Source organism: Oncorhynchus nerka, linkage group LG6, assembly GCF_034236695.1.
Source record: "Oncorhynchus nerka isolate Pitt River linkage group LG6, Oner_Uvic_2.0, whole genome shotgun sequence".
NCBI classification, from domain to species: domain Eukaryota; kingdom Metazoa; phylum Chordata; class Actinopteri; order Salmoniformes; family Salmonidae; genus Oncorhynchus; species Oncorhynchus nerka.
The window spans coordinates 75,509,763-75,535,636 of record NC_088401.1 but is presented as its reverse complement, the minus strand read 5'-3'; the positions used below and the strand labels follow the sequence as shown (position 1 = coordinate 75,535,636).

General features: G+C 45.2%; 1 protein-coding gene across 2 annotated transcripts in view; it reads left to right on the top strand.

Moving 5' to 3' along the window:
- Positions 1 to 14,706: 14,706 nt before the first annotated feature.
- The window catches only part of LOC135572242 (cysteine-rich and transmembrane domain-containing protein 1-like), a 33,418-nt gene continuing 22,250 nt past the window's right edge, over positions 14,707 to 25,874 (top strand). For both annotated transcript variants that reach the window (XM_065019867.1, XM_065019866.1), the window contains exon 1: positions 14,707 to 14,872. The gene's annotated coding sequence lies outside the window, so the exon portion shown is untranslated. The remainder of the gene's footprint in view (positions 14,873 to 25,874) is intronic.

Here is a 25,874-nt window from a genome sequence, read left to right as displayed (position 1 = left end):
TCAGAAAGTACTCACACCCCTTGATTTTTTTCACAAATCCTGAATAAAAAATCTATACGATCGAGATTTCTTTTGTCACTGGCCTACACACAGCACCCAAAAATGTCAGAGTGGAATTATGTTTTTTTCATTAAAAATGAAAAGCTGTAAAGTCTTTAGTCAATAAGGCCCTAAAATAAAACTGCAAAGAAAATGTCCTCAATAAAAGCACTATGTTTGGGGCAAATCCAACAAAACACATCACTGAGTACCACTCTTCATATTTTCAAGCATGGTGGTGGCTGAATCATGTTATGGGTATGCTTGTCATTGGCAAAGACTAGGACGTTTTTTAGGATAAAAAGAAATGGAATAGAGCTAAGCACAGGCAAAATCCTAGAGGAAACCTTGGTTTTAGTCTTCTTTCCAACAGACACTGGGAGACAAATTCACTTTTCAGCAGGACAATAACCTAAAACACAAGGCCAAATAAACACTGAAGTTGCTTACCGAGACTATATTGAATGTTCCTGAGTGGCCGAGTTACAGTTTTGACTGTAACTAGGCCACACTATGGCAAGACTTGAACATGGCTGTCCTATCAACAACCAACTTGACAGCTCTTGAAGAATTAAAAAAATAATTTGCAAATATTGTACAATCCAGGTGTACAAAGCTTTAGAGACTCACCTGTAACAGGTGATTCTAACATCTTTGATTCAGGGCTGTGAATACTTGTGTAAATTAGATATTTTTGGTCATGTAGTGTATGTGGACACCTGCTCGTTGAACATCTAATTCCAAAATCATGTGCATTAATATGGAGTTGGTCCCCCCTTTGCTGCTATATCAGCCTCCACTCTTCTAGGAAGGCTTAACACAGATTCTTTTTTTCATGCTACGTGCTTCAGCATTCAGCGGTCGCGGTCTGTGAGCTCGTGGCCTACCATTTCCTGGCTGAGCCGTTGTTGCTTCTAGACGTTTCCGCTTCACAATAACAACACTTACAGTTGACCAGAAATTTGATGAACTGACTTGTTGGAAAGGTGGCATCCTATGATGGTGCCACGTTGAAAGTCACTGAGCTCTTCAGTACGGCCGTTCTACTGCCAATGTGTCTATGGAGATTGCATGGCTGTGTACTCAATGTTATACACCTGTCAGCAACGGTTGTGGCTGAAATAGGCGAATCCACTATACTTTTGTATATATGTGTTTATTTCATTTTCAATATATTTGTAAACGTTTGTAAAAACATGTTTTCACTTTGTCAGTATGAGGTATTGTGTGCAGATGGGTAAGAGAAAACAATATTTAATACATTTAGTGTGGGTGGGCGGTTCAACTCAATGTTGTTTTGTACACTCAGTCTATACTGCCACGGCACTGGATGTTCCCCAAGCAACACTTAAAGACACACAGTACCTTATAAGACTTGTACAGGGAAATGATGTTTGAGAGGAATGAAGAATTCCGTTTTATCTTCCTATTAGATGGTGTGTGTGCATCAAGGAGAAAAAGGTACACTTGTAATTCAATTAATATGATACAGTATCAAGCTTGCTTTTCCTCCTGCAAAGTATACCGGAATTCTACATAAAGTATTTGTGTCTCTAACAAAGTCCGTGGTGTCTTTTAAAATGATTCCCTTCATTTATCCAGTTAACCAGGATACATCAAGATTTTAAATGTATGTCGATGATGAAAGTGTGTTTTTTTCAAATTGAAAATGAAAGTTTAAGTCATTTATTCAGAACAGAAGTCTTATGATCGGTAAATATTTTATACAGGCTAGTCTCCATATACAGTATGATATAGGTCTAGACCAGGCTAGTCTCCATATACAGTATAATACAGGTCTAGACCAGGCTAGTCTCCATATACAGTATGATGCAGGTCTAGACCAGGTTAGCCTTCACATACAATATGATCTTATGGTAGTTGACACAGATTGTGTGCGTGTGTGTGTGTGTGTTAGGTAGGAGTGGACAGCTGTTTCCTGTCAATGTAAGCAGGTATGAGATCCCAGTTAAAATTACGCAGAAATTAATAGGGCCTGACTTTTATTTTATCTTTTTATATATATATATTTTTAAGTATTTACATTGTAATAATAAATAAATCCACTGAGTAAATCTACCATCCCGATTCTCCATCTGCAACACACAGACGTACGGAGTTTGTTGCAACTGATATGAAAACATAATTATTGGACGTAGCTGTCCCGTGTCTGCCTCCTGTTTGTTGTGATGCTGAGTTAGCCGACTGTCACCTGTACGTAAACACATGGACAAATCCCTTTTCCACTCCGTGTGTTGTGATGCTGAGTTAGCCGACTGTCACCTGTACGTAAACACATGGACAAATCCCTTTTCCACTCTGTGTGTTGTGGAAAGGTAAACACTAATTGTTTCAAGCTAACGTTAGAGAATATACAATGGACATTCAGTGGGCTCTAAAGGGCCAGTAGTTCACTCACATTTGCTATTGAAATAAATGAAATGCAAATACGAAAAATAACCGGTCGCATTTGTGCGAGTGTGATATACATTTAATTCTGCGTCCCATTAGTTGTATTTTCCCCGTAACATTACAAGGATTATGCAACCTGATAGACTGTAACATTGAACTGCCCAAAACACCGGTCAGAGAAGGGAATGGCGAAATCCGCCCAATCCAACTCCTCACACAATTTGTTGAGCATTTCACGGAGAGAAACAGGATAGCCCACTGCTCCCGGCTATAGGTCCAGACCTGTAGAGAAGCACGTTACACTGTTGACAATAATCCTATTAAAGACCATGTTCCCAACGTTCGCAGAGATCCCATTCACGGTTCACGCAGAGGATGAATGATAAACCTTTAAAAGTCAAGTGCAATGCACTTCTCTACATGTACCTTGGACTGAATCCTGGATGTGGTAAACACACACACACACACACACACACACACACACACACACACACACACTCTCACACAAACATACACTATCACAGATACACTCTCACACACACACACACACAAACATAAACTCTCACACACACACAAACATACACTCTCACACGCACACAAACATACACTCTCACACGCACACAAACATACACTCTCACACGCACACAAACATGGATATCTGAACCTTCATATCTGAACCTTCACTCTGACATTCACTCTGTATCTATTTATGTAGCTAGCTTACAACACGCACGTACTCTAACCCTGAACATAACCCTAAAGCTCACATCCACAAGGTGCAGGATCACACACGACACACCAACACACACTCACACTACATCACGTAGGATCTCAAAACAGCTCACGTGAAAAGGTACAGGTACAGTTTGATACACTCATATCAGTGGACTTGAAAGGTTACTGTCTATATACATGGGATGACAAGATGAGACCTATGGGAGAGAGCTGAACTAGTAAATGCTCATCTTGTTTTTGTCCACACTATGAGACAACTGATAAGGCTATCTTTACCAGAGGGCATGCAGACAGAGAGAACAGGAACAGGGTGTGTCTAATCAACTGCCAATGTCAGCGTTAATAGGGGGAAAGTTGTTGTTCTACAGTACAGCGTTAATAGGGGGAAAGTTGTTGTTCTACAGTACAGCGTTAATAGTGGGAAAGTTGTTGTTCTACAGTACAGCGTTAATAGGGGGAAAGTTGTTGTTCTACAGTACAGCGTTAATAGTGGGAAAGTTGTTGTTCTACAGTACAGCGTTAATAGGGGGAAAGTTGTTGTTCTACAGTACAGCGTTAATAGTGGGAAAGTTGTTGTTCTACAGTACAGCGTTAATAGTGGGAACGTTGTTGTTCTACAGTACAGCGTTAATAGGGGGAAAGTTGTTCTACAGTACAGCGTTAATAGTGGGAAAGTTGTTCTACAGTACAGCGTTAATAGGGGAAAGTTGTTGTTCTACAGTACAGCGTTAATAGGGGAAAGTTGTTGTTCTACAGTAGGGGAAAGTTGTTGTTCTACAGTACAGCGTTAATAGGGGGGTTCACAACAGTAATAGGGAAAGTTGTTCTACAGTAGTGGGAAAGTTGTTGTTCTACAGTACAGCGTTAATAGGGGAAAGTTGTTGTTCTACAGTACAGCGTTAATAGGGGAAAGTTGTTCTACAGTACAGCGTTAATAGGGGGAAAGTTGTTCTACAGTACAGCGTTAATAGTGGGAAAGTTGTTGTTCTACAGTACAGCGTTAATAGTGGGTACATTGTTGTTCTACAGTACAGCGTTAATAGGGGGAAAGTTGTTGTTCTACAGTACAGCGTTAATAGGGGGAAAGTTGTTGTTCTACAGTACAGCGTTAATAGGGGGAAAGTTGTTGTTCTACAGTACAGCGTTAATAGGGGGAAAGTTGTTGTTCTACAGTACAGCGTTAATAGGGGGAAAGTTGTTGTTCTACAGTACAGCGTTAATAGTGGGAAAGTTGTTGTTCTACAGTACAGCGTTAATAGGGGGAAAGTTGTTGTTCTACAGTACAGCTGTTACGCACGCCTTTATGAAGAGGGAACGCAACACCCTGCTACAACTAAACTCTCCGTGAAGCGAAAAAGGTATGGACTGTAGGTGCGAGTAAGAATGACAACAGGCAGAATGTGGTACCGTTTACAATGACTTTATTCCTTTACACGGTAATATGGGGAAAAGGGGCTGGACGGAACCAAAGCAAAGAAAGTAAATCTCAAAGCCCCCCCTCTCCTATCTTACCTGCCTACCCACTACTTACCTAATTTAGCACCACCTGGTGCCCTAACCAAAATACAGGGGGTGGTCCGCCCAGGTCTTACCTAGTGTGCCTAGACAGCGAATATGCTACGGGTATATGTATGCCCGCGGGCCTCTTGCCTAAGCACTCCCAAGGTGCCTTCCCCTTCCCCCCTGGGAACAAATGAAACAGAATATTAAACAATTTCACAAACAAACTAAGAAACAAAGGACATCAAATAAGCTCTATCTGAGCAACAAACTCACAAAACATACCAACTCTCAGCAATGAACTCCCAGCAAAATCAACCTCTATCAAAATATCTCTGCAATGACCTCCCAGAAAATCTCTCTAGCAAAAAGATCTCCCTCCTGAACAGAACACTGGCTTTTATATAGCGTCAGAAGGAATGGGTAATTGGAGACAGCTGAGTCTTGACGAGGGGGCGGGGTCAGCTCTCCAATTAGCCATGGAGTCGATCAATCAGCTGCTTGAGGGATTTCAGGAAGCCATTTCCTGAAATAAACACATGCAAATATACAAACTACAATACATAAACTGGGGAACGTAACAACAGCGTTAATAGTGAGAAAGTTGTTGTTCTACAGTACAGCGTTAATAGGGGGAAAGTTGTTGTTCTACAGTACAGCGTTAATAGTGGGAAAGTTGTTGTTCTACAGTACAGCGTTAATAGGGGGAACGTTGTTGTTCTACAGTACAGCGTTAATAGGGGGAAAGTTGTTGTTCTACAGTACAGCGTTAATAGGGGGAAAGTTGTTGTTCTACAGTACAGCGTTAATAGGGGGAAAGTTGTTGTTCTACAGTACAGCCTTAATAGGGGGAAAGTTGTTGTTCTACAGTACAGCGTTAATAGTGGGAAAGTTGTTGTTCTACAGTACAGCGTTAATAGGGGGAAAGTTGTTGTTCTACAGTACAGCGTTAATAGGGGGAAAGTTGTTGTTCTACAGTACAGCGTTAATAGGGGGAAAGTTGTTGTTCTACAGTACAGCGTTAATAGTGGGAAAGTTGTTGTTCTACAGTACAGTGTTAATAGTGGGAAAGTTGTTGTTCTACAGTACAGCGTTAATAGTGGGAAAGTTGTTGTTCTACAGTACAGTGTTAATAGTGGGAAAGTTGTTGTTCTACAGTACAGCGTTAATAGGGGGAAAGTTGTTGTTCTACAGTACAGCGTTAATAGTGGGAAAGTTGTTGTTCTACAGTACAGCCGTTAATAGGGGAAAGTTGTTGTTCTACAGTACAGCGTTAATAGTGGGAAAGTTGTTGTTCTACAGTACAGCGTTAATAGGGGGAAAGTTGTTGTTCTACAGTACAGCGTTAATAGGGGGAAAGTTGTTGTTCTACAGTACAGCGTTAATAGGGGGAAAGTTGTTGTTCTACAGTACAGCGTTAATAGGGGGAAAGTTGTTGTGGACAATGCCATAAATAGATACATATTTCAACACAAAATACACCACACACCAAATATGTTCTTGAACGTTAGAAAACTTGTCCTATTGACCTTTTCCATAGCCCCTTCACCCCCCCCCACACACACACACACACAACCATACCCTCCTCCGGTTGCCTGTAGAGTCGGAATGGACGATGTGCTATTTTCGTACGTCTTCTCAGTATACACAGACATGCACACACAGGCATAGACACAGACATGCACACACTCAATGTTGATGCCGCTGTGTCGCCTTGGCGACAGGATAAACAGCTACTCAAATAGCAGACCCACTGACACAAACACACGTACACAGACCAGCATGTTTCCCTGTAAGAGTATCCAGTACTTTATTTCCATGATTCCTCTGCTGTCCCACCTTCTCTTTCAGACCAACAGATCACTAGGGTTCATTCCAAATAGCACCCTATTCCCTACATAGTGCCCTACTTTTGACCAAAGCCCTATGGGCCCTCAGAAGTAGTAAACTAAATAGGCAATAGGGTGCCATTTGGGATGCAGCCGGGGTCTGCCTGGGTAGAAATAGATAGGCTTGGGTTTTATTAGTCCTGCTTGCCCAGTCTCATACAGCGGCTTTGGGAAGAGACTAGGTTTGAACTACTGAGACAGACACTAAGGCAACTAAATATGGATCTTTCCCATCAAATGGATCATATTTCTTTACCTTTATTTAACGAGGCAAGTCAGTTAAGAAAAAAATCTTATTTTCAATGACAGCCTAGGAACAGTGGGTTAACTACCTGTTCAGGGGCAGAACGACAGGTTTGTACCTTGTCAGCTCAGGGATTTGAACTTCCAACCTTGCGGTTACTAGTCCAACGCTCTAACCACTAGGCTACCCTGCCGCCCCAGTATCAGTTGTCTCCGGACAAGACAATTGCATTGCATCGCATCATGCAATAAAACAGGGCAACACAGATATCCAAAGCAAAATGTGTCAAAAACCTTGAGACTAATTATGAAATGCTGATTATTTTGTAAACTACACTGAACAAAAATATAAAGGCAACATGTAAAGTACTAGTCCCATGTTTCATGAGCTGAAATAAAAGATCCCATAAACGTTCCTTACGCACAAAAAGCTTATTTCTCTAATTTTGTGCACACATTTCTTTACATCCCTGTTAGTGAGAATTTCTCATTTACCAAGATAATCCATCCACCTGACAGGTGTGGCATATTAAGAAGCTGATTAAACAGCATGATAATTACACAGGTGCACCTTATGCTGGGGACAATTAAAGGCCACTGTTAAATGTGTAGTTGGCATGCTGACTGCAGGAATGTCCACCAGAGCTGTTCCCAGATAATTGAATGTTCATTTCTCTACCATAAGCCACCTCAAACTTCATCTTAGAGAATTTGGCAATACGTCCAACCAGCCTCACAACTGCAGACCATGTGTATGGCGTTGTGTGGGCGAGCGGTTTGCTGATGACAACGTTGTGAACAGAGTGTCCGCATGGTGGTGGTGGGGTTATTGTATAGGCAGGTATAAGCTACGGACAATGAACACAATTGAATTTATCTATGGCAATGTGAATACACAGAAATACTGTGACGAGATCCTGAGGCCCATTGTTGTGCCGTTCATCCGCCCCCACCACCTCATGTTTCAGCATGATAATGCACGGCCCCATGTCACAAGGATCTGTACACAATTCCTGGAGGCTGAAAATGTCCCAGTTCTTCCATGAATACTTTCTGAAGGCACTGTATTCTATGCCTGCACACTCACCAAACATATAATCGATTGAGCATGTTTGGGATGCCCTGGATCTATGTGTACAACAATGTGTTACAGTTCCCACCAATATCCAGCAACTTTGCACAGCCATTGAAGAGGAGTGGGACAACATTCCACAGGCCACAATCAACAGCCTGATCAACTCTATGTGAAGGACATGTGTCCCACTGCATGAGGCAAATGGTGTTCATACCAGATCCTGACTGTTTTTTGATCCACGCCCCTACCTCCTTTTTAAGGTGTCTGTGACTAACAGATACATATTTGTATTCCCAGTCATGTGAAATCCATAGATTAGGACCTAATAATTGTATTTAAATTGACTGAGTTCCTTCTATGAACTATATCTCAGTAAAACCTTTGAAATTGTTACATGTTGCGTGTGTTGTTGTTCAGTATACAATATGTAGGCCGTTGATGTTTGACTATCATGAAAGAACATGTGGCCCTCGCAGATGAAATAAGAACAAACTAAATAGAAAGCCAAAGGGTGGATTGCTTCAGTAATGTTCTAACGTCATACAGTTTGTCATGTGGGTTGATCTGGTGAGGGTCATGGTGTTTCATGGACTACAATGTCACTTCTGTCATTAAGTATTTCAGTATGTGTTCACCTCCGGTGCAGATGACTCCACCTGTTATCTAGTGAATCTGCTATTTATGGCTTTGGATTAGAACACCTGTGTATGGACCAAAGTCAGCAGGGGCTAGAGTAGAGATGGGTCTAGAGTAGAGATGGGGCTAGGGGCTAGAGTAGAGATGGGGCTAGGGGCTAGAGTAGAGATGGGGCTAGAGTAGAGATGGGGCTAGGGGATAGAGTAGAGATGGGGCTAGGGGCTAGAGTAGAGATGGGGCTAGGGGCTAGAGTAGAGATGGGGCTAGGGGCTAGAGTAGAGATGGGGCTAGGGGCTAGAGTAGAGATGGGGCTAGGGACTAGAGTAGAGATGGGGCTAGGGGCTAGAGTAGAGATGGGGCTAGGGGCTAGAGTAGAGATGGGGCTAGAGTAGAGATGGGGCTAGGGGATAGAGTAGAGATGGGGCTAGGGGCTAGAGTAGAGATGGGGCTAGGGGCTAGAGTAGAGATGGGGCTAGGGGCTAGAGTAGAGATGGGGCTAGGGGGGCTAGAGAGAGATGGGGCTAGGGGCTAGAGTAGAGATGGGGATAGAGAGTAGAGATGGGGCTAGGGCTAGAGTAGAGATGGGGCTAGGGGCTAGAGTAGAGATGGGGCTAGGGGCTAGAGTAGAGATGGGGCTAGGGGCTAGAGTAGAGATGGGGCTAGGGGCTAGAGAGATGGGGCTAGAGTAGAGATGGGGCTAGGGGATAGAGTAGAGATGGGGCTAGGGGCTAGAGTAGAGATGGGGCTAGGGGCTAGAGTAGAGATGGGGCTAGGGGATAGAGTAGAGATGGGGCTAGGGGCTAGAGTAGAGAGAGAGAGATGGGGCTAGGGGCTAGAGTAGAGATGGGGCTAGGGGCTAGAGTAGAGATGGGCTAGGGGCTAGAGTAGAGATGTGGCTAGAGAGATGGGGCTAGGGTCTAGAGTAGAGATGGGGCTAGGGTAGAGTAGAGATGGGGCTAGGTGCTAGAGTAGAGATGGGGCTAGGGGCTAGAGTAGAGATGGGGCTAGGGGCTAGAGTAGAGATGGGGCTAGGGGCTAGAGTAGAGATGGGGCTAGGTGCTAGAGTAGAGATGGGGCTAGGGGCTAGAGTAGAGATGGGGCTAGGGGCTAGAGTAGAGATGGGGCTAGGGGCTAGAGTAGAGATGGGGCTAGAGTAGAGATGGGGCTAGGGGCTAGAGTAGAGATGGGGCTAGGGATTAGAGTAGAGATGGGGCTAGGGGCTAGAGTAGAGATGGGGCTAGGGGCTAGAGTAGAGATGGGGCTAGGGGCTAGAGTAGAGATGGGGCTAGAGTAGAGATGGGGCTAGGGGATAGAGTAGAGATGGGGCTAGGGGCTAGAGTAGAGATGGGGCTAGGGTCTAGAGTAGAGATGGGGCTAGGGGCTAGAGTAGAGATGGGGCTAGGGGCTAGAGTAGAGATGGGGCTAGGGGCTAGAGTAGAGATGGGGCTAGGGGCTAGAGTAGAGATGGGGCTAGGTGCTAGAGTAGAGATGGGGCTAGGAGCTAGAGTAGAGATGGGGCTAGGTGCTAGAGTAGAGATGGGGCTAGGAGCTAGAGTAGAGATGGGGCTAGGGGCTAGAGTAGAGATGGGGCTAGAGTAGAGATGGAACTAGGAGCTAAATCAAATTTTATTTGTCACATACACATGGTTAGCAGATGTTAATGTGAGTGTAGCGAAATGATTGTGCTTCTAGTTCCGACAATGCAGTAATAACCAGCGAGTAATCTATCTAACAATCGCACAACTACTACCTTATACACACAAGTGTAAAGGGATAAAGAATATGTACATAAATATATATGAATGAGTGATGGTACAGAACGGCATAGGCAAGATGCAGTAGATGGTATAGAGTACAGTATATACATATGAGATGAGTAATGTAGGGTATATAAACATAAAGTGGCATAGTTTAAAGTGGCTAGTTATACATGCATTACATAAAGATGGCAAGATGCAGTCGATGATATAGAGTACAGTATATACATATGAGATGAGGAATGTAGGGTATGCAAACATTCAATTAAGTGACATTGTTAAAAGTGGCTAGCGATACATTTTTACATCAATTTCCATCAATTTCCATTATTAAAGTGGCTGGAGTTGAGTCAGTATGTTGGCAGTTCCTCGGCGTACACATCAGGGACAAACTGAAATGGTCCACCCACACAGACAGCGTGGTGAAGAAAGCGCAGCAGCGCCTCTTCAACCTCAGGAGGCTGAAGAAATTTGGCTTGTCACCAAAAGCACTCACAAACGTCTACATATGCACAATCGAGACATCCTGTCGGGCTGTATCACTGCCTGGTACGGCACCTGCTCCGCCCACAACCGCAAGGCTCTCCAGAGGGTAGTGAGATCTGCACAACGCATCACCGGGGCAAAGCTAGAGTAGAGATAGTTCTAGGAGCTAGGGGATAGAGTAGAGATAATGCTAGAGGATAGAGTAGAGATGGGGCTACGGGGCTACAGGTTAGGGGCTAGAGTAGAGATAATTCTAGGAGATATGGGCTAGAGTAGAGATAATTCTAGGAACTAGGGGTTAGGGTCTAGAGTAAATATAGTGCTAGGGATAAGGGTCTAGAGTAGAGATAGTGTTAGGGGTTAGGGGCTAGAGTAGAGATAGTGTTAGGGGTTAGGGTCTAGAGTAGAGTTAGTGTTAGGGGTTAAGGTCTAGAGAAGAGATAATGTTAGGGGTTAGGGGCTAAAGTAGAGATAGTGTTAGGGGTTAGAGGTTAGGGGCTAGAGGCTAGAGTAGAGATAGGGTTAGGGGTTACGGTCTAGAGTAGAGATAGTGTTAGTGGTTAGAGGTTAGGGGCTAGAGGCTAGAGTAGAGATAGGGTTAGGGGTTATGGGCTAGAGTAGAGATAGGGTTAGGGGTTACGGGCTAGAGTAGAGATAGGGTTAGAGGTTGGGGTCTAGAGTAGAGATAGGGTTGGGGGTTGGGGTCTAGAGTAGAGATAGGGTTAGGGGTTGGGGTCTAGAGTAGAGATAGGGTTAGGGGTTGGGGTCTAGAGTAGAGATAGCGTTAGGGGTTAGGGGCTAGAGTAGAGATAGTGTTAGGGGTTAGGGGCTAGAGTAGAGCTAGTGTTAGGGGTTAGGGGCTAGAGGCTAGAGGCTAGAGTAGAGATAGGGTTAGGCGTTAGGGTCTAGAGTAGAGATAGGGTTAGGGGTTAGGGTCTAGAGTAGCGATAATGTTAGGGGTTAAAGGTTAGAGGTTAGGGGCTAGAGGCTAGAGTAGAAATAGTGTTAGGGGTTAGGGTCTAGAGTAGAGATAGGGTTAGGGGTTAGAGGTTGGGGCTAGAGGCTAGAGTAGAGATAGGGTTAGGCGTTAGGGTCTAGAGTAGAGATAGGGTTAGGGGTTAGGGTCTAGAGTAGCGATAGTGTTAGGGGTTAGAGGTTAGGGGCTAGAGGCTTGAGTAGAGATAGGGTTAGGCGTTAGGGTCTAGAGTAGAGATAGTGTTAGGGGTTAGAGGTTAGAGTAGAGCTAGTGTTAGGGGTTAGGATCTAGAGTTGAGATAGTGTTAGGGGTAGGATCTAGAGTTGAGATAGTGTTAGGGGTTAGGGGCTAGAGTAGAGATAGTGTTAGGGGCTAGAGTAGAGCTCGTGTTAGCGGTTAGAGGTTAGGGGCTAGAGGCTAGAGTAGAGATAGGATTAGGGGTTAAGGTCTAGAGTTGAGATAGTGTTAGGGGTTAGAGTTTAGAGGCTAGATAGTGTTAGGGGTTAGAGTTTAGAGGCTAGAGTAGAGATAGGTTAGGGGTTAGCGTCTAGAGTAGCGATAGTGTTAGGGGTTAGGGTCTAGAGTAGAGATAGGTTAGGGGTTAGGGGCTAGAGTATAACTAGTGTTAAATCAAATCAAATGTATTTATATAGCCCTTCGTACATCAGCTGATATCTCAAAGTGCTGTACAGAAACCCAGCCTATGTTCAAATGTTCATAAATGACCAGCATGGTCAAATAATAATAATCACACGCAGAACAGTTGAAACTGGAGCATCAGCACGGCCAGGGGGACTGGGGACAGCAAGGAGTCATCATGTCAGGTAGTCCTGAGGCATGGTCCTAGGGCTCAGGTCCTCCGAGAGAGAGAAAGAAAGAGAGAAAGAGAGAATTAGAGAGGGCATACTTAAATTCACACAGGACACCGGATAGGACAGGAGAAGTACTCCAGATATAACAAACTGACCCTAGCCCCCCGACACATAAACTATTGCAGCATAAATACTGGAGGCTGAGACAGGAGGGGTCAGGAGACACTGTGTTAGGGGTTAGAGGTTAGGGGCTAGAGGCTAGAGTAGAGAGAGGGTTAGGGGTTAGGGTCTAGAGTAGAGATAGTGTTAGAGGTTAGGGGCTAGAGGCTAGAGTAGAGATATGGTTAGGGGTTGGGGTCTAGAGTAGAGATAGTGTTAGGGGTTGGGGTCTAGAGTAGAGATAGGGTTAGGGGTTGGGGTCTAGAGTAGAGATAGGGTTAGGGGTTACAGGCTAGAGTAGAGATAGGGTTAGGGGTTGGGGTCTAGAGTAGAGATAGGGTTAGGGGTTGGGGTCTAGAATAGAGATAGGGTTAGGGGATTAGGGTCTAGAGTAGAGATAATGTTAGGGGATTAGGGTCTAGTGTAGAGATAGTGTTAGGGGATTAGGGTCTAGAGTAGAGCTAGGGTTAGGGGATTAGGGTCTAGAGTAGAGATAGCGTTAGGGGATTAGGGTCTAGAGTAGAGCTAGGGTTAGGAGATTAGGGTCTAGAGTAGAGATAGGGTTAGGGGATTAGGGTCTAGAGTAGAGATAGGGTTAGGGGATTAGGGTCTAGAGTAGAGATAGCGTTAGGGGATTAGGGTCTAGAGTAGAGCTAGGGTTAGGGGATTAGGGTCTAGAGTAGAGATAGGGTTAGGGGATTAGGGTCTAGAGTAGAGATAGGGTTAGGGGATTAGGGTCTAGAGTAGAGATAGGGTTAGGGGATTAGGGTCTAGAGTAGAGATAGTGTTAGGGGATTAGGGTCTAGAGTAGAGCTAGGGTTAGGGGATTAGGGTCTAGAGTAGAGATAGGGTTAGGGGATTAGGGTCTAGAGTAGAGATAGGGTTAGGGGATTAGGGTCTAGAGTAGAGATAGGGTTAGGGGATTAGGGTCTAGAGTAGAGATAGGGTTAGGGGATTAGGGTCTAGAGTAGAGATAGGTTTATGCCTGGGCTGGGGTTTATGGGCTAGGAGCTAGAATAAAGATAGTGCTATAGGGGAAAGGGGCTGTGGTCTCTCTGGGCCTGCTATAATTTGCCTTTTACAGCTGCCATATGTCACATAGCTGTCTGTCTGATGCCACATGGAATGCGACTGTTTTTCACCATCCTGTCTCCTACCAGTGTGTGTGTGTGTGTGTGTGTGTGTGTGTGTGTGTGTGTGTGTGTGTGTGTGTGTGTGTGTGTGTGTGTGTGTGTGTGTGTGCGCACAGTTCGACGCTAGGGACATTGGAGATGGAGCGCTTGTGCTGCTCCATGTCTTTTTTGTCACACCTCAGTCACACAGCTGAGTGACACTGACCTCTGCTGGTGAGAAGAAGGAGTTGCATCTGTCATGGAAATGTACTGTGGCCTACGCTAGGGGCTTGGCTACTCTGTTGTTCATTACTATTATAAAATTATTTGATTTGTAGATAGAGTGTTATGTGTGTAAGGGGCCATGTCAGGACCTATGACGTGTTAGCCTATGAAACACTAGTTTTATCTTTAATCTATTTATGAAGTAGTATAAATATAAACAAAATTTCACGGCTGTGTTTTTTAGGAACACTATAAGCAAGTAAAGTAGACTGTATTAGTCCAATTGTAATTTTTCTACAGTTAGCCAATATATCTTATGATAAAACAATATATTAACCAATCTCATCGAAGACACTATATATGGATAAATATTGCTTGCTCAACTGATAAGACTCATTCAAATGTCCTATTTCTGTGTATCTCGTCACATCTTTCTGTGATGTATAATTAATGACCAATCAAGTCAGATGGTCAGTAGTCTTCACTTTCGATGAGTCTCATTCACCATACTCTCACCGCTCTTCGCTCTGATTGGTCCGTGTAAACAACGATAGTTCACCACAGCCAACCAGGGAAACGCGGTTAATGTCGTTTCGAACATGGTTTTTCTATGCAAACCCCTCGCGCCACCATCGGGGTGACGTCACGGTTCCCACACAACAGAGAGATGCGCACTGAGTTATAAGACGAGGCGGTTGTTCAGTGCGGTAAAAAAAATTGGGAAGAAAAGCAATAAGCAATAAAGATCCTGCCGAATAGGTTTTTTTTAAAGAGGAGTTGGACTTTCTTTTGAAAAGGCATATAATTTCTCATAAGGTAGGTGATAATATTTTATTGTGGTCCATATGTCTGTCTCTAAGTTGCGGACTGTTGGAAAATTGCAACTCGACAGCGTTGTTCTTGGGGTTTGGCCCTGTGCAGGTGATGGTTGTATTCCATCCTTGTCTTATTGAGGCGACCACGCAGCTGGGTCTCTTTCTCCAGATACGTTGTATCCAACAATACATTTTACATAATAGAAAGGGAGATAAAGTCGTGTAAGACAAATCATTAGCTATGATATAATTCGTGATACATTGATTTCTATTTAGCCTAATATTTTGAAAGTGGCCTATCGCAGCAAATCAACTGATCTAGCCTATATGCTATGATGTAGATGTTTTTGTTTTTTAATCAAGTAGCTAGTTGTTAATAAAGCCAAAGATCCGAGTAAAGTGTTATTTTGTTCCATTGATATGGCATCAATGCAATAACACTGTAGGCTAATACGAGACGCCACAACAACACTGTAGGCTAATACAAGACGCCACAACAACACTGTAGGCTAATACGAGACGCCACAACAACACTGTAGGCTAATACAAGACGCCACAACAACACTGTAGGCTAATACAAGACGCCACAACAACACTGTAGGCTAATACGAGACGCCACAACAACACTGTAGGCTTATACGAGACGCCACAACAACACTGTAGGCTAATACGAGATGCCACAACAACACTGTAGGCTAATACGAGACGCCACAACAACACTGTAGGCTAATACGAGACGCCACAACAACACTGTAGGCTAATACGAGACGCCACAACAACACTGTAGGCTTATACGAGATGCCACAACAACACTGTAGGCTAATACGAGACGCCACAGCAACACTGTAGGCTAATACGAGACGCCACAACAACACTGTAGGCTAATACGAGACGCCACAACAACACTGTAGGCTTATACGAGACGCCACAGCAACACTGTAGGCTAATACGAGACGCCACAGCAACACTGTAGGCTAACATGAGACGCCACACCAACACTGTAGGCTAATACGAGACGCCACAACAACACTGTAGGTTTATACGAGACGCCACAACAACACTGTAGGCTAATACGAGACGCCACAACAACACTGTAGGCTAATACGAGACGCCACACCAACACTGTAGGCTTATACGAGATGCCACAACAACACTGTAGGCTAACATGAGACGCCACAACAACACTGTAGGCTAATACGAGACGCCACAACAACACTGTAGGCTAATATGAGACGCCACACCAACACTGTAGGCTAATACGAGACGCCACACCAACACTGTAGGCTAATACGAGACGCCACAGCAACACTGTAGGCTAATACAAGACGCCACAACAACACTGTAGGCTAATACGAGACGCCACAACAACACTGTAGGCTAATACGAGACGCCACAACAACACTGTAGGCTAATACGAGACGCCACAACAACACTGTAGGCTAATACGAGATGCCACAACAACACTGTAGGCTAATACGAGACGCCACAACAACACTGTAGGCTAATACGAGACGCCACAACAACACTGTAGGCTAATACGAGACGCCACAACAACACTGTAGGCTTATACGAGATGCCACAACAACACTGTAGGCTAATACGAGACGCCACAGCAACACTGTAGGCTAATACGAGACGCCACAACAACACTGTAGGCTAATACGAGACGCCACAACAACACTGTAGGCTTATACGAGACGCCACAGCAACACTGTAGGCTAATACGAGACGCCACAGCAACACTGTAGGCTAACATGAGACGCCACACCAACACTGTAGGCTAATACGAGACGCCACAACAACACTGTAGGTTTATACGAGACGCCACAACAACACTGTAGGTACGAGACGCCACAACAACACTGTAGGCTATACGAGACGCCACACCAACACTGTAGGCTTATACGAGATGCCACAACAACACTGTAGGCTAACATGAGACGCCACAACAACACTGTAGGCTAATACGAGACGCCACAACAACACTGTAGGCTAATATGAGACGCCACACCAACACTGTAGGCTAATACGAGACGCCACACCAACACTGTAGGCTAATACGAGACGCCACAGCAACACTGTAGGCTAATATGAGACGCCACAACAACACTGTAGGCTAATACGAGACGCCACAGCAACACTGTAGGCTAATACGAGACGCCACAACAACACTAGGTTTATACGAGATGCCACAACAACACTGTAGGTTTATACGAGATGCCACAACAACACTGTAGGTTTATACGAGATGCCACAACAACACTGTAGGTTTATACGAGACGCCACAACAACACTGTAGGCTAATACGAGACGCCACAGCAACACTGTAGGCTAATACGAGACGCCACAGCAACACTGTAGGCTAATACGAGACTCCACAGCAACACTGTAGGCTAATATGAGACGCCACAACAACACTGTAGGCTAATATGAGACGCCACAGCAACACTGTAGGCTAATACGAGACGCCACAGCAACACTGTAGGCTAATACGAGACGCCACAGCAACACTGTAGGCTAATACGAGACGCCACAGCAACACTGTAGGCTAATATGAGACGCCACAGCAACACTGTAGGCTAATAAGAGACGCCACAGCAACACTGTAGGCTAATACGAGACGCCACAGCAACACTGTAGGCTAATACGAGACGCCACAACAACACTGTAGCCTAACATGAGACGCCACAACAACATACGAGACGCCACAACAACACTGTAGGACGAGACGCCACAACAACACTGTAGGCTTATACGAGATGCCACAACAACACTGTAGGCTAATACGAGACGCCACAGCAACACTGTAGGCTAATACGAGACGCCACAACAACACTGTAGGCTAATACGAGACGCCACAACAACACTGTAGGCTTATACGAGATGCCACAACAACACTGTAGGCTAATACGAGACGCCACAGCAACACTGTAGGCTAATACGAGACGCCACAACAACACTGTAGGCTAATACGAGACGCCACAACAACACTGTAGGCTTATACGAGACGCCACAGCAACACTGTAGGCTAATACGAGACGCCACAGCAACACTGTAGGCTAACATGAGACGCCACACCAACACTGTAGGCTAATACGAGACGCCACAACAACACTGTAGGTTTATACGAGACGCCACAACAACACTGTAGGCTAATACGAGACGCCACAACAACACTGTAGGCTAATAAGAGACGCCACACCAACACTGTAGGCTTATACGAGATGCCACAACAACACTGTAGGCTAACATGAGACGCCACAACAACACTGTAGGCTAATACGAGACGCCACAACAACACTGTAGGCTAATACGAGACGCCACAACAACACTGTAGGCTAATACGAGACGCCACACCAACACTGTAGGCTAATACGAGACGCCACAGCAACACTGTAGGCTTATACGAGACGCCACAACAACACTAGGTTTATACGAGATGCCACAACAACACTGTAGGTTTATACGAGATGCCACAACAACACTGTAGGTTTATACGAGATGCCACAACAACACTGTAGGTTTATACGAGACGCCACAACAACACTGTAGGCTTATACGAGACGCCACAGCAACACTGTAGGCTAATACGAGACGCCACAGCAACACTGTAGGCTAACATGAGACGCCACACCAACACTGTAGGCTAATACGAGACGCCACAACAACACTGTAGGTTTATACGAGACGCCACAACAACACTGTAGGCTAATACGAGACGCCACAACAACACTGTAGGCTAATACGAGACGCCACACCAACACTGTAGGCTTATACGAGATGCCACAACAACACTGTAGGCTAACATGAGACGCCACAACAACACTGTAGGCTAATACGAGACGCCACAACAACACTGTAGGCTAATACGAGACGCCACAACAACACTGTAGGCTAATACGAGACGCCACAGCAACACTGTAGGCTAATACGAGACGCCACAACAACACTGTAGGCTAATACGAGACGCCACAACAACACTAGGTTTATACGAGATGCCACAACAACACTGTAGGTTTATACGAGATGCCACAACAACACTGTAGGTTTATACGAGATGCCACAACAACACTGTAGGTTTATACGAGACGCCACAACAACACTGTAGGCTAATACGAGACGCCACAGCAACACTGTAGGCTAATACGAGACGCCACAGCAACACTGTAGGCTAATATGAGACGCCACACCAACACTGTAGGCTAATACGAGACGCCACACCAACACTGTAGGCTAATACGAGACGCCACAGCAACACTGTAGGCTAATAAGAGACGCCACAGCAACACTAGGTACGAGGCACAACAACACGAGACGAGGCGCCACAGCAACACTGTAGGCTAATATGAGACGCCACAGCAACACTGTAGGCTAATACGAGACGCCACAGCAACACTGTAGGCTAATACGAGACGCCACAGCAACACTGTAGGCTAATACGAGACGCCACAACAACACTGTAGGCTAATACGAGACGCCACAACAACACTAGGTTTATACGAGATGCCACAACAACACTGTAGGTTTATACGAGATGCCATAACAACACTGTAGGTTTATACGAGATGCCACAACAACACTGTAGGTTTATACGAGACGCCACAACAACACTGTAGGCTAATACGAGACGCCACAACAACACTGTAGGCTTATACGAGACGCCACAACAACACTGTAGGCTAATACGAGACGCCACAACAACACTGTAGGCTAATACGAGACGCCACAACAACACTGTAGGCTTATACGAGACGCCACAACAACACTGTAGGCTTATACGAGACGCCACAACAACACTGTAGGCTAATACGAGACGCCACAACAACACTGTAGGCTAACACGAGACGCCACAACAACACTGTAGGCTAACACGAGACGCCACAACAACACTGTAGGCTAACACGAGACGCCACAACAACACTGTAGGCTAATACGAGACGCCACAGCAACACTGTAGGCTTATACGAGACGCCACAACAACACTGTAGGCTAATACGAGACGCCACAACAACACTGTAGGCTTATACGAGACGCCACAACAACACTGTAGGCTAACACGAGACGCCACAACAACACTGTAGGCTAATACGAGACGCCACAACAACACTGTAGGCTAACACGAGACGCCACAACAACACTGTAGTCTAACACGAGACGCCACAACAACACTGTAGGCTAATACGAGACGCCACAGCAACACTGTAGGCTAATACGAGACGCCACAACAACACTGTAGGCTAATACGAGATGCCACAACAACACTGTAGGCTAATACGAGACGCCACAACAACACTGTAGGCTTATACGAGACGCCACAACAACACTGTAGGCTAATACGAGACGCCACAACAACACTGTAGGTTAATACGAGACGCCACAACAACACTGTAGGTTTATACGAGATGCCACAGCAACACTGTAGGCTAATACGAGGCGCCACAGCAACACTGTAGGCTAATACGAGACGCCACAACAACACTAGGTTTATACGAGATGCCACAACAACACTGTAGGTTTATACGAGACGCCACAGCAACACTGTAGGCTTATACGAGACGCCACAACAACACTGTAGTCTAGCATGAGACGCCACAACAACACTGTAGGCTAACATGAGACGCCACAGCAACACTGTAGGCTAATACGAGACGCCACAACAACACTAGGTTTATACGAGATGCCACATCAACACTGTAGGTTTATACGAGACGCCACAGCAACACTGTAGGCTTATACGAGACGCCACAACAACACTGTAGGCTTATACGAGACGCCACAACAACACTGTAGGCTTACACGAGACGCCACAACAACACTGTAGGCTAATACGAGACGCCACAACAACACTGTAGGCTTATACGAGACGCCACAACAACACTGTAGGCTAATACGAGACGCCACAGCAACACTGTAGGCTAATACGAGACGCCACAGCAACACTGTAGGCTAATACGAGACGCCACAACAACACTAGGTTTATACGAGATGCCACAACAACACTGTAGGTTTATACGAGACGCCACAGCAACACTGTAGGCTTATACGAGACGCCACAACAACACTGTAGGCTTATACGAGACGCCACAACAACACTGTAGGCTTATACGAGACGCCACAACAACACTGTAGGCTTATACGAGACGCCACAACAACACTGTAGGCTTATACGAGACGCCACAACAACACTGTAGGCTTATACGAGACGCCACAACAACACTGTAGGCTTATACGAGACGCCACAACAACACTGTAGGCTTATACGAGACGCCACAACAACACTGTAGGCTTATACGAGACGCCACAACAACACTGTAGTCTAACACGAGACGCCACAACAACACTGTAGGCTAATACGAGACGCCACAACAACACTGTAGGCTAATACGAGACGCCACAACAACACTGTAGGCTTATACGAGACGCCACAACAACACTGTAGGCTAATACGAGACGCCACAACAACACTGTAGGTTTATACGAGATGCCACAGCAACACTGTAGGCTAATACGAGGCGCCACAGCAACACTGTAGGCTAATACGAGACGCCACAACAACACTAGGTTTATACGAGATGCCACAGCAACACTGTAGGCTTATACGAGACGCCACAACAACACTGTAGGCTTATACGAGACGCCACAACAACACTGTAGGCTTATACGAGACGCCACAACAACACTGTAGGCTTATACGAGACGCCACAACAACACTGTAGGCTAATACGAGACGCCACAACAACACTGTAGGTTTATACGAGATGCCACAGCAACACTGTAGGCTAATACGAGGCGCCACAGCAACACTCTAGGCTAATACGAGACGCCACAACAACACTAGGTTTATACGAGATGCCACAACAACACTGTAGGTTTATACGAGACGCCACAGCAACACTGTAGGCTTATACGAGACGCCACAACAACACTGTAGGCTTATACGAGACGCCACAACAACACTGTAGGCTTATACGAGACGCCACAACAACACTGTAGGCTAACATGAGACGCCACAACAACACTGTAGGCTAATACGAGACGCCACAACAACACTGTAGGCTAATACGAGACGCCACAGCAACACTGTAGGCTAATACGAGACGCCACAACAACACTGTAGGCTTATATGAGACGCCACAACAACACTGTAGGCTTATACGAGACGCCACAACAACACTGTAGGTTTATACGAGACGCCACAACAACACTGTAGGCTAATACGAGACGCCACAACAACACTGTAGGCTAATACGAGACGCCACAACAACACTGTAGGCTAACATGAGACGCCACAACAACACTGTAGGCTAACATGAGACGCCACAACAACACTGTAGGCTAATACGAGACGCCACAACAACACTGTAGGCTAATACGAGACGCCACAAAAACACTGTAGGCTAATACGAGACGCCACAACAACACTGTAGGCTAACATGAGACGCCACAGCAACACTGTAGGCTTATACGAGACGCCACACCAACACTGTATTCTAACACGAGACGCCACAGCAACACTGTAATCTAATACGAGACGCCACAGCAACACTGTAGGCTAACACGAGACGCCACAACAACACTGTAGGCTAACATGAGACGCCACAACAACACTGTAGGCTTATACGAGACGCCACAACAACACTGTAGGCTTATACGAGACGCCACAACAACACTGTAGGTTTATACGAGACGCCACAACAACACTGTAGGCTAATACGAGACGCCACAACAACACTGTAGGCTAATACGAGACGCCACAACAACACTGTAGGCTAATACGAGACGCCACACCAACACTGTAGGCTAATACGAGACGCCACAACAACACTGTAGTCTAACACGAGACGCCACAACAACACTGTAGGCTAACACGAGACGCCACAACAACACTGTAGGCTAATACGAGACGCCACAACAACACTGTAGGCTAACATGAGACGCCACAACAACACTGTAGGCTAATACGAGACGCCACACCAACACTGTAATCTAACACGAGACGCCACAGCAACACTGTAATCGAACACGAGACGCCAGTGAAGAAGAATAGCCTAATAGCCTATTTTACACAGCAAAATCCCCCTCATAAATGTACCCTATAAAGGACGTGGCAGGAAAAATAAACCTAATTGAGGGAGTATTTTAGACTATCAACTGCACAATGTTGAAATATCATCTGTTCTTTCCATTTCATTTTGATGAATGATCTATGCCCCAGCTGTCTGCGGTTCTATTAGGCCTAGTTGACTATTATAACCCTGGACATTTACTAATTTAGGACTGGGATCTTAGTGTGTTTGAGAAGTATGTTCCATCCTTTCACCATATACTGGAACCATACCCTCACTCTGTGTAAACCTGGAACCATACACTGTACAAAGTCCCTATGTGGGAGAGACCCCTGACTATACAACTGAAGGCCTAGCTGTTTGTACCACTACAGACATTTCACTTCATGACTTGGTAAAGGGTGGATTAAATGGAGAGATAAGAGGCAAACTCTCTAGCCTTTCATTGTGGCACAGTGAGTCAGTGTGGTGCAGGGTTGGCCAGGAGACCTGCACAGCCAGGTACAGGTGAGGTCTCAAGGAGACAGAGGTCAGAAGGGCCATGTGTGGTGTTGTTCTAGATGCTATTTTCTGTGAGTAGATGTGTGTGTCCTGTTGTTAGCTAATTAGCTCACATGGGGTATAGACAGGTATATAAGCCTACGATATATCTACCTTTCTCCTGAGGTAGCTAGGCTTACAGATCAGCTGTAGTTTTAGTGATGCTACCTGTCTCCTGAGTTACAGATCAGCTGTAGTTTTAGTGATGCTACCTGTCTCCTGAGTTACAGATCAGCTGTAGTTTTAGTGATGCTACCTGTCTCCTGAGTTACAGATCAGCTGTAGTTCTAGTGATGCTACCTGTCTCCTGAGTTAACTAGGCTTACAGATCAGCTGTAGTTTTAGTGATGCTACCTGTCTCCTGAGTTACAGATCAGCTGTAGTTTTAGTGATGCTACCTGTCTCCTGAGTTAGCTAGGCTTACAGATCAGCTGTAGTTTTAGTGATGCTACCTGTCTCCTGAGTTACAGATCAGCTGTAGTTTTAGTGATGCTACCTGTCTCCTGAGTTACAGATCAGCTGTAGTTTTAGTGATGCTACCTGTCTCCTGAGTTAGCTAGGCTTACAGATCAGCTGTAGTTTTAGTGATGCTACCTGTCTCCTGAGTTAGCTAGGCTTACAGATCAGCTGTAGTTTTAGTGATGCTACCTGTCTCCTGAGTTACAGATCAGCTGTAGTTTTAGTGATGCTACCTGTCTCCTGAGTTACAGGTCAGCTGTAGTTCTAGTGATGCTACCTGTCTCCTGAGTTACAGATCAGCTGTAGTTTTAGTGATGCTACCTGTCTCCTGAGTTAGCTAGGCTTACAGATCAGCTGTAGTTTTAGTGATGCTACCTGTCTCCTGAGTTACAGATCAGCTGTAGTTTTAGTGATGCTACCTGTCTCCTGAGTTAGCTAGGCTTACAGATCAGCTGTAGTTTTAGTGATGCTACCTGTCTCCTGAGTTAGCTAGGCTTACAGATCAGCTGTAGTTTTAGTGATGCTACCTGTCTCCTGAGTTAGCTAGGCTTACAGATCAGCTGTAGTTTTAGTGATGCTACCTGTCTCCTGAGTTACAGATCAGCTGTAGTTTTAGTGATGCTACCTGTCTCCTGAGTTAGCTAGGCTTACAGATCAGCTGTAGTTTTAGTGATGCTACCTGTCTCCTGAGTTACAGATCAGCTGTAGTTTTAGTGATGCTACCTGTCTCCTGAGTTACAGATCAGCTGTAGTTTTAGTGATGCTACCTGTCTCCTGAGTTACAGATCAGCTGTAGTTTTAGTGATGCTACCTGTCTCCTGAGTTAGCTAGGCTTACAGATCAGCTGTAGTTTTAGTGATGCTACCTGTCTCCTGAGTTAGCTAGGCTTGCAGATCAGCTGTAGTTTTAGTGATGCTACCTGTCTCCTGAGTTACAGATCAGCTGTAGTTTTAGTGATATTTGAATTCAGTAGAATAACTTTAGTTGACAGCCCTACTTCTTTGTTGTAGTGCATTGTGATTTTGCTCAACAATCATTGCTACTAACATTTCTACTATTGCACTAGGCTGTGTGTGTGTGAGAGAGACGGTGATGAGGCAGTTTCTCTCTGCCTGTGTGTGTGAGAGAGACGGTGATGAGGCAGTTTCTCTCTGCCTGTGTGTGTGAGAGAGACGGTGATGAGCCAGTTTCTCTCTGCCTGTGTGTGTGTTGTGGAAACAATGTCAGTCATGGGTCAGTACAGTGCCTCGACACTGGCAGCCCTTTTCCATCAATGACCAACTGACGAACACACACTAGAGCTCAAACGCAACTGAACTGGATCTCGGACAGGAAGAGGAAGGTTAGGTTAGCAAACATTTCTGATAAACCAGTCAGTTATGAAGGAGAGTTTGTTGTGTAACAATATTACTACAGTGTGTATTTATGGTCCCAGGACCAAATGTTCTCCAGGGTAACGGTGTGTGTGAATGGGGTTTTAGCGTTAGTGAAGGTACTTATTGAGAATCGACAGGAGCATCTGTTCCTCACAGCTCAGGAGAGTAACCATGGTTACTCAACTACCTCACCAGCCATCTGTTAACAGTGTGTACAGGTGACATGTTTGGTCATCGTTTCATAACCCTTCAAGTAAAATCAACGCACACCCAGAATATGTGTGGAGATTTTTTATATTTTCAGCAGCCAACAGGAGAAGAGTTGACCGACTCACAACACACAGATTAGAGGACGATTAGACCGACTCACAACACACAGATTAGAGGACGATTAGACCGACTCACAACACACAGATTAGAGGACGATTAGACCGACTCACAACACACAGATTAGAGGACGATTAGACCGACTCACAACACACAGATTAGAGGACGATTAGGCCGACTCAGAACACACAGATTAGAGGACGATTAGGCCGACTCGCAACGCAGGTTAGAGGAA